Source organism: Trachypithecus francoisi, unplaced genomic scaffold (genome assembly GCF_009764315.1).
Source record: "Trachypithecus francoisi isolate TF-2019V2 unplaced genomic scaffold, Tfra_2.0 Lachesis_group14, whole genome shotgun sequence".
NCBI lineage: Eukaryota > Metazoa > Chordata > Mammalia > Primates > Cercopithecidae > Trachypithecus > Trachypithecus francoisi.
The window spans coordinates 33,606,227-33,622,912 of NW_022681459.1; the positions used below are offsets into that span (position 1 = coordinate 33,606,227).

The following is a 16,686-nucleotide window of genomic DNA, read 5'->3' on the forward strand; positions in this document are numbered from 1 at the left end:
CCACTAATGTCTGTACCATAAGTGAACTTTACCCTATTCTATAAAGATGTTATGCCCCAAAAATGAAGTGGAGGGCCATACCCTGAGGGAGGGAATGGATCTCCAGGGTTGGAATAGTGACACCTTTTGTCCTCACTTATATGAATAGGAAGGATACAATTGCTGAGACTCCCCATATCTTAGCTTCAGGAATAGCTTTTGTTAGGCCTGTTAGTCTGAGGTACCCTAAAATTCCAGATAGTCCCCCCACAACAGGGATTTGGGCAAAAATTATGTCTTTTTGATTGGTGAGCCCGGGTGCCTAAAGAAGGTAACAAAGTCTTGGAGTTTACACTAGAAGTCATTCTTATAGGAGAAACTAGAAAAGCACCAGAGACACGGAGCGATTTTTAGAAGCAGGACCAACCTCAGAGAAGAGAGGCGAAAAGGTTTGTCTGGCAGGCATTAGGACCCAGGGGGCAAGGGTTAGGGCAGATAGAATAGATGGGGGAGTCTCGCTTGAGTGACATGCCTTTGAGAGTTCCACTCATGGCTGCAGGGTCAATCAACTTGTCAGGATCCCGGAGCTGCATGGCCTTCCTCTCAGTCAACCCTCGGCTCAGCCCAGAAGTACAGGAAAAGCGGAAGCTGGTTCTAGGCAAACCAACCCTCCCAGTTCCGAAGAGTCGGGGGTTGTTAGCCCTTTCCCAGAAAGCCTGACACCCGTATCTAGAGTCCGGCGGCTGCGCTAGTTGCTTTTAACTGGCGACAGGTGCCCCGTATTTAGCCCTCGAATTCTAAGGAAAAATAGGACAGAATAGCAAGCGAAAAGGGTCCGTTGGTTCTACACCACTCGGGGATAGTTGATGTCCCACTGCTTGGCGATAGCCAATAGTCCCTTTGTGGTCACCAAAATGTGTCTGGAATTGGTGGGTTCTTGGTCTCACTGACTTCAAGAATGAAGCCCCAGACCCTCGTCGTGAGTGTTACAATTTTTAAAGATGGTGTGTCCAGAGTTTGTTCCTTCAGACGTTCAGATGTGTCTGGAGCTTCTTCCTTCTGGTGCATGGTGGTCTCCCTGTCAGGAGTGAAGCTGTAGGCCTTCGTGGTGAATGTTACAGCTCTAAAAGGCAGTGCGTCTGGAGTTGTTGGTTCTTCCCGGTAGGTTTGTGGTCCGGCTGGCGTCAGGAGTGAAGCTGCAGACCTTCCTGGTGAGTGTTACAGCTCAAAGGGCAGCCTGGACCCAAAGAGTGAACAGCAACAATATTTATAACAAAGATTCCACAGCATGGAAGGGGACCCAAACAGGTTGCAGTTGGCTGGCTCGGGCAGCCTGCTTTTATGTCCTTATCTGGCCCCACCCACATCCTGCTGATTGGTCCGTTTTACAGAGAGCTGATTGGTCCATTTTGACAGAGTGCTGATTGGTGTGTTTACAATCCTTGAGCTAGTCAGAGTCACAGAGTGCTAGTCCTCCAAGTCTTCACTAGATTAGCTAGATACAGAGTACCAATTGGTGTATTCACAAACCCTGAGCTAGACACAGAGTGCTGATTGGTGTATTTACAAACCCTGAGTTAGAGTGCTGATTGGTGTATTCACAAACCCTGAGCTAGACAGAGTGCTGATTGGTGTATTCACAAACCCTGAGCTAGACAGAGTGCTGATTGGTGTATTTACAAACCCTGAGCTAGACACAGAGTGCTGATTGGTGTATTTACAATCCTCTGGCTAGATATAAAAGTTCTCCAAGTCCCCATCCAGTTCAGGAGCCCAACTGGCTTCACCCAATGGATCCTGCACCAGGGCTCATGTGGAGCTGCCAGCCAGTCCGGAGCGGGGCCTGCATTCCTCAGCCCTTGGGCTGGCGATGGGACCAGGCACCACGGAGGAGGGGGCGGCGCCCCTCGGGGAGGCTCAGGCAGCGCGGGAGCTTACCGCAGGTGGGGAGCTCAGACGTGGCGGTCTGCAGGTCTCCAGCCCTGCCCTGCCGGGAAGCAGGTAAGGCCCGGTGAGAATTTGAGTGGGGCGCCGACGGGCCGGCACTGCTGGGGACCCGGCGCAACCTCCGCAGCTGCTGGCCCGGGTGCTAAGCCCCTCACTGCTCTGGGCCGGCGGTGTGCTGGGCCCGCCGATCCCACGCCCACCGGAACTCACACAGGCCAGCGAGCGCAGCCCCGGTTCCCACCTGCGCCTCTCCCTCCACACCCCACAAGCAGAGGGAGGCAGCTTCGGCCTCAGCCAGCCCAGAGAGGGGCTTCCACAGTGCCGTGGCGGGCTGAAGGGCTCTTCAGGCGCCGCCAGAATGGGCGCCGAGGCCGAGGACGCGCTGAACACAGTCCTACCATCAGGAACCTGAGGGGTCAGGGGGCCCCAGGGCCCCAGACCCTGATGTGTTCTTACTGGGCAGGGCAATAAGTGGGTTTTTCCCCGAGGCAGGATCACTGGCTCCAGTCTGCGGCAGTCCCAAATGGATCCTCCACTACCCTACGCACCAGTCTTGGCCCAGGGTTTGCTCCTTGGTGAGAAACTCAAAGAAGTGGGCGCTGTGGCTGCGGTTGTCCTCAGCACTACGCAGATGGAGGAGATGGACGGCTGCGCGCAGGGCTCGGTGGACCCGCTCAGCGCCACGGCCAGGCCTGTACGCACCGTCACCTGCATGCGCTGAGGGGGACATGAAAAGTTTTACCTGAAGCTGGGGCCGGCAGGGCTACCTCTAGGGGACCCGACCCAAGCGCGGGAAAGCCGAAACGCGCAGTGTTCGTGGGGACAGGGATCCCAGTACAGGTCGAGGCCCCTGAAGGTCACGTTCGGCTCATGACTGGGGAGGGCGATAAGGGAAAGACGTGCGGAGGGGGAGCCGCGGGATCCTGGAGCACGGAAAGTAAGAACTTGGCGTGCGGAAAGGAGTGGGGAGTGGTCCCTGGGGAAAAGGGTCGGGGTCGCTGTGGGGGAGGCGGAGCAGGGACAGGGCTGGACCCCTGGCCCACCAACCTCCCCTCGCCCTGTGCTGCCTGGCCCACGCTCACGTCCGCAGGTTTGCCCAGGATAGAGGCAGCGGCGGCGCAGAGTCGTTTCTTCAGCCCTGCGGGCACTCGGTTGTTGGGCAAATTCCTGTCTAGCTCTAGGAAGGGTATAGCAGGCAGAGAAAGGAAAACAGCTCTGGGAGAGAAGCAGCTCTGGGTACCCGAGGCTCGCGGACCAGGGAGGAGGGGCGAGGCGCCACAGCAACCTGGCTTCTCATTGGCTGGACAGAGACTCAGCGCTCCCCGATTGGCTGCCTAGAGTATATCCCGCTTCCGCAAACAAAAGTCACGTGCGCCGGCTCTGTTTTCCAAAAGTCCCATCGCCCCCATCCTATGTGTAGCCCCACGCACTACCAGTCTTTTAACTGCGTGGTGGGTACACCCTGTCGCTTCCCCCACCCTCTTGCCTAGCACCGGGTGGATTTCCCTTAAGCTTTCCGCGCTATGGTCGCCTGGTTCCTAGCTCTGTTAAAGGTCTGAACAGCCCTAACGCACAGACACACACACACACCCCTATAGGGGTCTTCCCCAAGTTCGACCCTAATAATGCAACGGAAGTTTAAATGTTTTTTGAATGATTTGCCACCATTTCGAAGTCAGGCAATTTTATGTTCAGTATGAAAATCTGCGCTTCTCTTGGGCAGTCAGGAGATGTGGTTACAGGTGAGGGCGCAAGTGGGGCTGGGCAGGCACCCTTGGGTTCACGACATTTCCTGTCCCCGCCTGGTCCCCACTGACATCTGCCTGTGTAGCCTCTTGTGCCGATGGTGAGCCACTGTTCACCAGGGGGTGGCAAAATGTGTTATTTAAAACATGGAAATCTGTTGGTGTGGCTTAAACATAAGTCTCTGATTAGTGTGGCAAAATCACTTGAATTGTACATTTTAAATATGATTGAAATTGTGGCCAGGCAGAGTGGCTGACACCTGTAATCTCAGCACTTTGGGAGGCCAGGAAGGGAGGATTGCTTGAGTCCAGGAGTACAAGACCAGGCTAGGCAACATAGCCAGATTCCCTTCTTTATTTTCTACAGAAAAAAAAAAGGAATCCTGGTGTTGTGGTGTGCGCTTGTAGTTCTAGCTATCTGTGCAGCTGAGGCAGGAGGGTTGCTTGAGCCCAGGAATTCTAGGCTGCAGTGAACTGTGACTCATTTTTTCCCTGTCTCGTTGTCTGATGGGTTTTCTCTTATTTTTCTTTGTTTGTTTGTTTGTTTCTGAGAGAGTCTCGCTCTGACTGGAGCTTCAGTGCAGTGGTATAGTCTCAGCTCACTGCAACCTCCACCTCCCAGGTTCAAGTAATTCTCCTGTCTCAGCCTCCTGAGTGTGCTACCGCACCTGACTAATTTTTGTATTTTTAATATAGAGGGGGTTTTACCGTGTTGACCGGGACTGGTCTCAAACTCCCGACCTCAAGTGATCTGCACACCTTGGCCTCCCAAAATGCTGGGATTACAAGGGTGAGCCACCACGCCAGGCCTGTCTTACGGGTTTCTAAGAGCATCCTAAAGAACATCACTTCCTTCTGACATATCTTTTACCAAGATCCCTCCCAATTTTTTGCTTGTTTTATGTTTAATCAATTTTTTCTTACATATGTTTTTTTGTTTGTTATGTCTGTGTATGTTTTTTTGTTTGTTTATTTGTTTTGTTTTGTTTTTGAGACAGAGTTTTGCTCTTGTTGTCCAGGCTGGAGTACAATGGCGTGATCTCAGCTCACTGTAATCTCCACCTCCCGGGTTCAAGCAATTCTCCTGCCTCCGCCTCCTGAGTACCTGGGATTACAGGCACGCACCACCACACCCGAGTAATTTTGTAGTTTTAGTAGAGATGGGGTTTCTCCATGTTGGTCAGGCTGGTCTCGAACTCCCAACCTCAGGTGATCCACCCGCCTCTGCCTCCCAATGTGCTGGGATTACAGGCCTGAGCCCCGCAGCTGGCGTGTATTGGTTTTTTCTGTGTTGAGCCCCTCCCACTGTTCTGAGGCTTAGAAAGTCCTTTCATACGCAGATATCAGACGAACATTTATTGAAATGTCTCCTCACTTCTTCCTAGTTTGTCTTCTTTCACTTAATACTTCTCCATCTAGGAATTATGTGTGTAGCAAAGTGAGGGTTTGTTTGTTTTCTCCCCCTAAAGGCAAGATTCCCAGGCAACCTAGAGTATGCAAAGAGCATAGGATTAACTGCTCATAGCTCAGGATTTAAGGCACTTTAGGGGAATCATTCTTTGGCTCTGGTCCTTGGTTTCCTTTCTATGAAACAAGTTGAGTGAATTAGGCAGTCTCTGGCATTCCAGGATTTCGTCTCAGGTCTAAACAGGATTTTGTAAAGTGAAAGCACCATCCCTTGGGCATCCTGGGAGGTGTCCCTGCCCTCCATGGCTCGCCTTCTGCCACATGGCCCAGCAGCAGCTACTCTGCAGGACCGTGTGCTGCCATGACAGGTACCGATGCGCGCTGGTGCGGGCCTGCAGGTCCTGGGGATACCAGTGGTCAGGCGCTTTGTACATGCAGCTCATATGCAGCAAGATAGCCACACTGAGGGGACATGGCAGGGGCAGAAGGCATGCCCTGATCACTCTTCAGGCATTTTCTGGGGCATTTTCACTATCCCCATGATGCAGAGGAGAAACGTGAGGCTCAGAGAGGTTAGGTAACTGCCCAGGGTCACACAGCCCTCCACGGGGCCAGACTATCATCTGAACTAAGGGCAGGAAGTAAGAAACAAAATATCATGAACTTCAGCAGGGGATCAGGGAAGGCTTCCAGGAGGAAGGGGCACCCAGTGTGAGTCCAAAGAATGAGAGCAAGTTGGGTATCTCCCCAACATATCCAAAGCATGGACAGGGCCAGGAGCAAGGCCAGCAGGAGAGAACCTTCCAGGTGACATGGCAGCATTGCTTCCCACCCCGTCCCATCCCCTGTCCACCTATGGTGAAGCGTTGTGCAGTGTGACCCCCAGAGCTCATCGTGCCTCTGTGGGTGTCGGACCCTCCAGTGATCCCAGGCTCTGAATGTGAATCCAGCTCCACCACGGAGGCACTGTGTGGCCTCGGTAAAGGACGCCACCATGCAGCCACCAACCTGGAGGCCGTTTTTGGCTTTCATTTTTCCCGCCCACCTCCGACCCTTCAGCAAACCCTGCAGTTAGAGTTTCAAGAAAAGTCAGAACCGACCACCACCCCGCCCCTCAACCCTGCACCACCACCACCACCTTGGTCTGGGGCTCCAGCGCTGCGTGCTGGATGACTGCAGTAGCTGTCTCACCCCCACCAGGGGATCCTTTATGACGCAAGTCAGATCACAGTTCCCCTCTGCTCAAAACCCTCTGACGACTCAATCCACCTGCAGTAAGACCCAAAGCCTTCCCAGTGTCCCATGCTACCCTCTGTCCTGACCTCCTGCTCTTCCTGCTCACTGCACCTGCCCTGGCCCATTGCTCTCCAGTCTGCACCCCACGCATTGTCCCACCTGGAGCCTTCACCCTTACTCTTCCCTCCAGCCAGAACACCCTTCCTCTCATGCCTTGCGCATTCCTACAGCTCTCTGCTCAGATGCCACCTCCTCCAGGGAGTCTTCCCTCAATATCCTACTCATAGCGACACATGCCCCCACTCTTACCCTGTGTATTTTTTCCATGGCATCCATCCACATCTGATATGTTACATGTTTACATGGGTTACTGTCAGCTCCCGTTGTATTAATGGAATGTGATCCCATGAGGGGAAGGGCGTAGACACATTTGCTGCTCAAGCCCCAGGGCTGAAATGGGGTCTGGCCCTGGTGGATGTTTAGCAAGTAGCCACTGAAGCTCGCTGAGTGGTCCCTCGACTCTCCAGGGAAACAGTACTTGCCCCACAGGGTTTGTGGGCAAAATGGTAGCACTAAGATGCCTGGTACAGCTGCTCCTCGAAACTTAGCACTCTCCTTCCTTCAAGAGGGCTGGGCTGGTGGTGAGGAGGCCTGGAAGCAGACTGGGCATTTTGGCCTTCTGCAAGTCCCTCCCCTCCTCCAGCCTCAGTTTCCTCATTTGTACAATGCAGGAGGGGACTTCTATAGCCCCTCCCCTCTCAACACTGGGCACCTCTGCCTGCCTCAGCCCATTCTTCACCCTGGGGCTGGTGCAGAGCCCACAGTCCATGATCCAAGCCATCAACAGTGAACAGACAGATGACTGACTGGCCCCACAAGGCCTGGCAGCAGCCCAGGGACCGGTAACCTCTCAGCCAAGGTGAAGTCCCCATCCTTCAAGGCCTGGCACCTTCCTCAGAGGGTTCACCTGGGCAAAAGCAACGCTGTGTTGCTGGCCTGCAGGCGAGATCAGAGAGGTGAGTGGGGAGAACCCTGAGTTCTCTGAGGTCTCTGCCCACCCACACCCCAAAATCCCAGCACCAGCTTTCTGAGGCCCCTGTCTGGGAGGCATCAGGGAAGAGGAGGCCTCTCTGCTAGTCACTGGATCACAGACCCTGACCCCATCAGAGGTCCGCCTTTCCTGTGTCCAGCTCCTTGAAACATGGGTCAAGGACAATTCCCTGGAGCTGTAATTCACACCCCACCCCCAGTCAGTTCCATCCATAGGTCAGACCCCTCCAGCCTCCTCCCTGAGCTCTAGGCTTGCCCCCTCTGATTCAGCTTCCTATCCCAGCTGGTGACTTAGGCCCTTCTGACCAGGCTGGGTGACCTGTCTACACCCCAGAGACCCAGCGACACATTTTCCCAACCGTCAGACCAACCTCATTCTTGCTGGGAATCCCTGCCCCGTTCAGCCACTCAGCCTCCAGTGGCTCAGCTCTTCTTCCTTTCCTATGCCAAACTCTCAAGGCTGCCTCCCCGCTGGGGGTTCCCAGGTCTGACTCACTTTAGCACTTCAGGCCGGTGCTGGTGGTTGCATTAGGTGCCTGGTTAATGTGTTTGGATCAGAGGACCTCAATCGAGCCAGGCTCCAGTCTGATCATAGGCCTACATGTGGGCCTCTTTGCCCTTCTGCTGAATGGACATGCACACCTCTGCCCATTCTCCCTCCACAAACTGCCTCCATGTCCAGCCCCTGTTCTGCAGCAGGTGGCTCACGCTGGTTGTACCAAGGTCAGCAAGGGCTACCAAGGGCAGCAATTGTGAAAGGTCAGCTGAGCAGGGGCCTCCTTCTGGCCTGCCCAGGGGATTCTGACTCTGCTGTCTGTCCTACTGCCCAGTTATAGTCCTGCCTCCTCCACTGAATTCTGCTCCAGTTGCATCTCTCTATGCCAGCAAACACTGGAGCTCAGGGTGAGGGGGCTGGCCTCCCCCACTGCCCTGCCACAGGGCCCTCCCACCTCTAGCCTCTAGGAGTAGAGGGGTGAGAACCCCCATGCGATAGAGCAAGTCAGATGCAGGAAAAAGCAAAAGCAGAATACCAAGAAACACATAAAAATGGAAGAGACCCAGGGCCAGACACGGTGGTGCATGTCTGTAATACCAACACCTTAGAAGGCTGAGGCAGGCAGATCACTTGAGCTCAGGAGTTCAAGACCAGCCTGGTCTACATGGCAAAATCACGTGTCTACACATACCAAAAAAAAAAGTAACTGGGCGCGGTGACGTGCCTGTAGTCCCAACTACTCTACTTGGGAGCAGTAAGTTGGGAGGATGGCTTGAACCTGAGAGGTCAAGGCTGCAGTGAGCCGGGATCATGCCACTGCCCTCTAACCTGGGCTACAGAGTGAGACCCTGTAAAAAATAAATAAATAAATAAATAATAAAAAAGTGGAAGAGACACAGGCAGGGGTAGACAGGGACTATTTTACTTAGGAAACAAAGAGGCAGTTTCATTGTTTTTTCCAAGCGCATGCAGTGAAGATATTCTGGCCCCACTCCATTTCCCTACCCTCCTTCTGCACCTGCTCTGCCCTCTCTTAACCTGTATTTTGAAGAATGTTTTGTATTCACAAAGCAAAGATAAAGCCTCGATTAAAATAGACAACCAGCGGGGCATGGCAGCTCATGCCTGTAATCTCAACACTTTGGGAGGCCAAGACAAGAGGATCGCTTGAGCCCAGGAGTTCTAGGCCAGCCTGGGAAACACAGCAAGACCTCCTCTCAGTAATAATAATAATAACAATAAATTGGCCAGGCATATCGGTAGGCACCTGTACTCCCAGCTACTTGAGGGTCTGAGGCGGGAGGATCGCTTAAGCCTGGAAGGTCGAGGCTGCAGTGAGCCGTGATTGTGACACTGCACTCCAGCCTGAGTGATAAGAGTTAGAACCTGTCGGCCGGGCGCGGTGGCTCAAGCCTGTAATCCCAGCACTTTGGGAGGCCGAGACGGGCGGATCACGAGGTCAGGAGATCGAGACCATCCTGGCTAACATGGTGAAACCCCGTCTCTACTAAAAAATACAAAAAACTAGCCGGGCGACATGGCGGGCGCCTGTAGTCCCAGCTGCTTGGGAGGCTGAGGCAGGAGAATGGCGTAAACCCAGGAGGCGGAGCTTGCAGTGAGCTGAGACCCGGCCACTGCACTCCAGCCTGGGCGGCAGAGCGAGACTCCGTCTCAAAAAAAAAAAAAAAAAAAAAAAAAAAAAAAGAGATCCTGTCTCCAAAAGGTAAAAATAATAAAATAGAAAATTATGCAATAGTTTCCACATTGGAGAGTCTGATTCTTCATATTAGTCTGTATTCCTGGCCCGACTGCAAAGCAGTGTGGACAGGCAGGGATCCGCAGCCGGTATACCCTGGGCCCAGCTGCCCAGCCCACCTTTAGTCAGCTCCACTGTGGGAAGCCTGAAGGGGGTGCCATTCTTCTTGGCGAAGATGTAGACTGCATGGCAGGGCTGGGACAGCAGGTCCAGGTACAGCTCCAGACCCATGGCAGGGGCAATGGGGTGGGGTGTGGAAGGGCAGACCTAAACCTAGGGAACGGGTCCTGGGGACAGGCCCCGGGGACAGGCCCAGAAACAGGAACTGTGGGCAGGAATGGCTGGTGGGGGTGGCAGGCAGCAACGGCTGGGGCTAGGTGGGGGTTGGGCAGGAACTGCTGGGTCACCGAGCCTGCAGCAGTGCACCACACCAGGAGCCCTGAGTCCGGCCATGCCCTCTTCACTCATCCGTTGGCTCTGGAGAACTTTGGGTCAATCAGTGGTGTGTCTGCTGCCTCACCACCCCTTTCTGGGAATCTAGGCTGCAGGTATATTTCCCACTAAAAGGGAAGAGAAGAAAGGCGGTGCAGCAGCCTCCTTGCCCAGTGCCTGGGCTCAGTGCCCAGGATGGAGGCCAGAGAGGAAGGGTAGCTGGCTGCCTGGGGGACTGCCAGCCCCACACCTCATGAAGGAAAGAGCTGTCCCTCCCCAGTCGTATTTATTACAGTCCAGCTAATGCCTCCCCCAGATGGCTGAGGCCCTGTGAGGCCTACCTGGAGGTTTTACAACAATGCCTGGCATCTCACAGTAAATTAATCAACATGATAGGAGTTTTGCAAAAGAGAAAAGATTTATTCACAGGGCACCAAGCAAGGATGTGGGATAACAGCTCTCAAATCCACCTCCCTGAAAACAAGGCTTAGGGATAAGCCTTGCTTCCAAGCAACAGAGCACAGACCCCAGCCACACTCAAGGGGAGGGGCCTATACAAGGACGTGAATACCAGTCTGCCTGCCTTGTGGGCCTACAACGCAGCAGGGCCATGCACTTGGTTTAAAGCTTTGCTGTTGCCATCTTGACATTCTTAACAATTTAGGCCGGGCGCGGTGGCTCAAGCCTGTAATCCCAGCACTTTGGGAGGCCGAGACGGGCGGATCACGAGGTCAGGAGATCGAGACCATCCTGGCTAACACGGTGAAACCCCATCTCTACTAAAAATACAAAAAAACTAGCCGGGCGAGGTGGTGGGCGCCTGTAGTCCCAGCTACTCGGGAGGCTGAGGCAGGAGAATGGCGTAAACTCGGGAGGCAGAGCTTGCAGTGAGCTGAGATCTGGCCACTGCACTCCAGTCCGGGCGACAGAGTGAGACTCCGCCTCAAAAAAAAAAAAAAAAAAAAAACAATTTAAAAATAAGGGTCCCCACATTTTCCTGTGTAGCTAGTCCTGTCCAAGGAGTCCGAAGAGCTCATGAGGGTGGATAAGGCACTGTCTGCTCTGGGCAGTGATGTGGCCACTAACAGCTGTTCTCCCATCTCCCAGCCCCTACCCCAGGGCCACACCTTCCCCTGGTCTCTCACATTCCTTTTTTTTTTTTTTTTAAAGACAGGGTCCTGCTGTTGCCCAGGCTGGAGTGAGTGCAGTGGTACAAACTTAGCTTACTGCAGCCTCGACCTGGGATCAAACAATCCTTCTGCCTCAGCCTCCTGTGTAGCTCAGACCACCAGAGCATGTCACCATGCTCAGCTGATTTTTTGACTTTGTAGAAATGGGGTTGCACTTTGTTTCCCAGGGTGGCCTCAAATTCCTGGGCTCAAGTGTGATTCTCCCACCTCAGCCTCCCAAAGTGCTGGGATTACAAAGATGTGATCCACCGACCCCGGCCTCTCTCACATTCTTGACATTTAAAGTTACTGTCATTGACAAGGAGCATGGTTACACTCAAATTTACTCAAGAAAAAAACTCTTTTCTCCATTAAAGAGATATGTGGCCTAGCTGCTTCCTACTCTAGTCTTCTTTTTCCTTTTTCTTCTTCTCTCTTGTTTTTTAGAGACGAGGTCCTGCTATGTTGCCCAGGCTGGTCTCACAGTTCTAGCCTCAAGAGACCCTCCTGCCTTGTCCTCCCAAAGTGTTGGGATTACGGGTGTGAGCCACTCTGTCCAGCCTCAAACTGTGGTCATTAGATCAGCAGCAGCAGCAGCCTTGCCTGGGAGCTTGTTAGAAATATACTACCAGGCTCCCACCCCTAAACCCAGACCTACTGAATCAGACAGAGTCTGTATTTTCATAAGATCCTCAGGCGATCCAAATGCGCCTTAAACCTGGAGGAGCTTTGATCCAGAACCTGGGCTGGAGGCCACGGGGAGCCACCCTGTTCCTCACAGACTGCAAGGCACGTTTTTTTTCTTGACTCTTCTCTCTGTCCCAATGTCTCCTTCTCTCTGTGTCTGACCCTGAGGACCTTATGACATCTTCTCAGGGGAGTTTCAACTGCCAAAGGGCTGATTCTCTAGAATCTGATGGGCTCTTCTAGACACCAATCTCTACCTGGGCTCTTGTTGAAGAAGCCAAGCAGCTCATTGGTTGGAAATCACACGATATAAAACATGGCCGCCTTCCAAGCCGTATGTGTGGACCAGGAGATAGGGACAATAAGGCATATCACATTCTGATACCTAGGTCAAAGTCTCTCCTCAGGCTCCCAGGATACACTTTCATGGGGAGTTTTCCTCCCTTCCCCCAATATGGTCACTCATAACTTTACACCCAACAGTCAAACAGGAGTGGAAGCTTCAGGATTTCATCCAAAGAATAGGCTAGGCTGTCGGGCTGAGTAAAAGGCACTGGGAGACTGTAAGGAGCGTGCTGGGGGCCCGGAAGGGAAACTACGTGGCGAAGGTGACCGGGGACCAAGCATTTCAGATCTGCTTGGTAGACCTGGTGCACCACCACCATGTTGGCTGCAAGGCTAGTGTGTCTCCAGACACTACCTTCTAGGGTTTTCCACCCAGCTTTCACCAAGGCCTCCCCTGTTGTGAAGAATTCCATTACTGGCCGGGCGCGGTGGCTCAAGCCTGTAATCCCAGCACTTTGGGAGGCCGAGACGGGCGGATCACGAGGTCAGGAGATCGAGACCATCCTGGCTAACACGGTGAAACCCCGTCTCTACTAAAAATACAAAAACTAGCCAGGCGAGGTGGCGGGCGCCTGTAGTCCCAGCTACTCGGGAGGCTGAGGCAGGAGAATGGCGTAAACCTGGGAGACGGAGCTTGCAGTGAGCTGAGATCCGGCCACTGCACTCCAGTCCGGGCGACAGAGCGAGACTCCGCCTCAAAAAAAAAAAAAAAAAAAGAATTCCATCACAAAGAATCAATGGCTGTTAACACCCAGCAGGGAATATGCCACCAAAACAAGATTTGGGATCCGGCGTGGGAGAACTGGTCAAGAACTCAAAGAGGCAGCATTTGAACCATCGATGGAAAAAATATTTAAAATTGATCAGATGGGAAGATGGTTTGTTGCTGGAGAGGCTGCTGTTGGTCTTGGAGCATTGTGCTGCTATGGGTTGGGACTGTCTAATGAGATTGGAGCTATTGAAAAGGCTGTAATTTGGCCTCAGTATGTGAAGGATAGAATTCATTCCACCTGTATGTACTTAGCAGGGAGTATTGGTTTAACAGCTTTGTCTGCCATAGCAATAAGCAGAACGCCTGTTCTCATGAACTTCATGATGAGAGGCTCTTTGGTGACAGTTGGTATGACCTTTGCAGCCATGGTTGGAGCTGGAATGCTGGTACGATCAATACCATATGACCAGAGCCCAGGCCCAAAGCATCTTGCCTGGTTGCTACATTCTGGTGTGATGGGTGCAGTGGTGGCTCCTCTGACAATATTAGGGGTCCTCTTCTCATCAGAGCTGCATGGTACACAGCTGGCATTGGGGGAGGCCTCTCCACTGTGGCCGTGTGTGCGCCCAGTGAAAAGTTTCTGGACATGGGTGCGCCCCTGGGAGTGGGCCTGGGTTTCCTCTTTGTGTCCTCACTGGGATCTATGTTTCTTCCACCTACCACTGTGGCTGGTGCCACTCTTTACTCAGTGGCAATGTATGGTGGATTAGTTCTTTTCAGCATGTTCCTCTTGTATGATACCCAGAAAGTAATCAAGCGTGCAGAAGTGTTACCAGCATATGGAGTTCAAAATATGATCCCATTAACTCGATGCTGAATATCTACATGGATACATTAAAGATATTTATACGAGTTGCAACTATGCTAGCAACTGGAAGCAACAGAAAGAAATGAAGTGACTCAGCGTCTGGCTTCTCTGCTACATCAAACATCTTGCTTGTTTAATGGGGCAGATATGCATTAAATATTTGTACAAGCAGCTTTCGTTGAAGTTTAGAAGATAAGAACATGTCATCATGTTTAAATGTTCCAGTAATGTGATGCCTCAGGTCTGCTTTTTTTATCTGGAGAATAAATGCAGTAATCCACTCCCAAATAAGCACACACATTTTCAATTCTCATGTTTGAGTGCTTTTAAAACGTTCTAGTGAATGTGAAAACTAAAGTTTGTATCATGAGAATGTGTTTTTTCTACTTTAAAATTTAGTAGGTTTGCTAAGTAGGTAAAATTTAGCAAACCTGTGTTTGCATAGTTTTTGGAGTGCAGAATATTGTAATTAATGTCATAAGTGATTTGGGGCTTTGGTAAAGGGACCAGAGAGAAGGAGTCACCTGCAGTCTTTTTTAAAAATACTTAGGTCTTATCAGGTATGTGATTGATTAGTGAGGAGCCAGTAAGAAACACCTGGGTATTTGGAAACAAATGATCATTGTTACATTCATCTGCTGAACTTAACAAAACTGTTAATCCTGAAACAGACACAGATGATGCATTCTCCTGCTGTTGCTTCTCAGTGCTGTCTTTCCAATATAGATGTGGTCATGTTTGACTTGTTAGGAAAGTACAGAATGTTAATCATACAGAGAATCCTTGATGGAATTATATATGTGTGTTTTACTTTTGAATGTTACAAAAGGAAATAACTTTAAAACTATTCTCAAGAGAAAATATTCAAAGCATGAAATATGTTGCTTTTTCCAGAATACGAATAGTATACTCATGAAAAAAAAAAAAAAAGGCACTGGACTGCGGCAGGTCTTACTCCAAGATGGCCAAATGGAAGGGTTTTTAGCTTTCTTTGTTTTTGTTTTATATCTTGAGATAAATATTCAATTTCTACGCTTTAGAATAGAGAGTCACAATTTATGTTTCATATTTTTGTAGCTGCTTCCATATGCTTTTGAACAATGTAATCTTATTTTCGTTATGATATATAATTCCCGTACCATAATATCCACCCTTTCAAAGTATACTTTCAAATTCAATTGGTTTAAAACCAATTCAGTAGTTTTTAGTATATTAACAAGTTTTGTCACATCACAGTTATCTAATTCTAGATCATTTTCATCACCCCAAAAAGAAACTCTGTACCCAATAAAGAGTGACTCCCCATTTTCCCTCTTCCCCTAGCTCCTGGTTACCATTCATCTACTTTCTACCTCTGTGGATAGGAAGTATCTGCCTATTCTGGAGATTTCATTCATAATGAAATATGTGGCCTTTTATGACTGGCTTCTTTCATTTAGCATAATGTTGTCAAGGTTCATCCATGTTGTAGCATATCACAGTACTTCATCCCTTCCTATGGCTGAATAATATTCAATTGTATGGACTTTTTAGCAAAACATTCTAATTTTTACTTCTCTACTGTGCTTATTGTTTGTCTTTCTCCACAACAATGTGAGCACCAAAGGTAGAGATTTTTGTCTATTTTGTTCACTACTGCTTCCTCTGCACCAAAAACATTGCCTGGTTGTGGGTACTTCTCTAGTTTTAGGGAGGAAAAGACAAGATATAGGTCCTGACTCCGGTTCTGCCTCTCATTCATATGCTACTCTGAGGATTCCTTCCCCTTGAAGAATTTTTTTCTTCATCTACAAAATGGGGATAATAATGCTACTCACCGGGGTGGCTGTGAGGATTAAACAAGGTAAAAGATGTAAAATTGCATCTTAGTTATCAGATAGTTTTGTGTTCCCATCCAGCTCCAATGAGGGTGAGGATTTGCTCTGGGCTCTGGGCTTCTAATGGGCATACAGCTTCCTCCATGGTGTTTGTGGCTGTAGAGCCTAGCACAGTCCCTCAAGAAAAGCTTTTTTTTTTTTTTTTTTTTTTTTTTGAGACGGAGTCTTGCTCTGTCGCCCAGGCTGGAGTGCAGTGGCACCATCTCGGCTCACTGCAAGCTCTGCCTCCCGGGTTCAGGCCGTTCTCCTGCCTCAGCCTCCCCAGTAGCTGGGACTACAGGTGCCCGCTACCACGCCCAGCTAATTTTTAAAAAAATTTTTTAGTAGAGATGGGGTTTCACCATGTTAGCCAGGATGGTCTCGATCTCCTGACCTCGTGATCCGCCCGTCTCAGCCTCCCAAAGTGCTGGGATTACAGGCATGAGCCACCACGCCCGGCCAATTGATTTTTTTATGTTGAACTGCATTTGTACTCCTGGGATAAATCCTACCTGGTCAAGGTGTATAATCCTTTTAATATGCTGCTGTATTTGATTTGCTAATACTTTGCTGAGGATTTCTACATCTATATTTATAAGGATATTGCTTTGTGACTTTATTTTCTTGTAACGTCTTTTTCTCTTTGGTGTCAGAGTAATTCTGGCCTCATAGAATGAGTTGAAAAATATTTCTTCCTGTTCTATTTTTTGGAAGAGTTTGTGAAGGCTTTGTGTTAGTTCTTCAAGCTTTTGGTTGAATTCACCAGTAAAACCATCTGGTCCTGGCTTTTCTTTATGGAATTTTAAAAAATAATTAATATTTTAATCTCTTTATTTGTTACAAGTTTATTAAAATTTTATCTTTCTCCTTAAGTCAGTTTTGGTAGATTTTGTGTTTCTAAAATTTTCTCATTTCATCTAGGTTGTCTAAATTGTTCAGATATAATTATTCATAGTATTTCTTTCTAAACCTTTGTATTTCTCTATGACCAGTGTGATGTC

The 16,686-nt window shown here is 50.2% G+C and overlaps 1 protein-coding gene and 2 pseudogenes across 2 annotated transcripts in view; 1 reads left to right on the forward strand and 2 right to left on the reverse strand.

Annotated features, from left to right (window-relative positions):
* The window catches only part of LOC117096507 (aggrecan core protein-like), a 443,073-nt gene that overhangs the window by 52,253 nt on the left and 374,134 nt on the right, over nucleotides 1-16,686 (reverse strand). The gene's annotated exons all lie outside the window — the stretch shown is intronic.
* Nucleotides 1,670-9,847, reverse strand: LOC117096726 (annotated as a pseudogene).
* Nucleotides 12,464-14,759, forward strand: LOC117096595 (annotated as a pseudogene). Its single transcript, XR_004442537.1, has 2 exons — nucleotides 12,464-12,672; nucleotides 12,982-14,759. The product of XR_004442537.1 is annotated as a growth hormone-inducible transmembrane protein-like (transcript).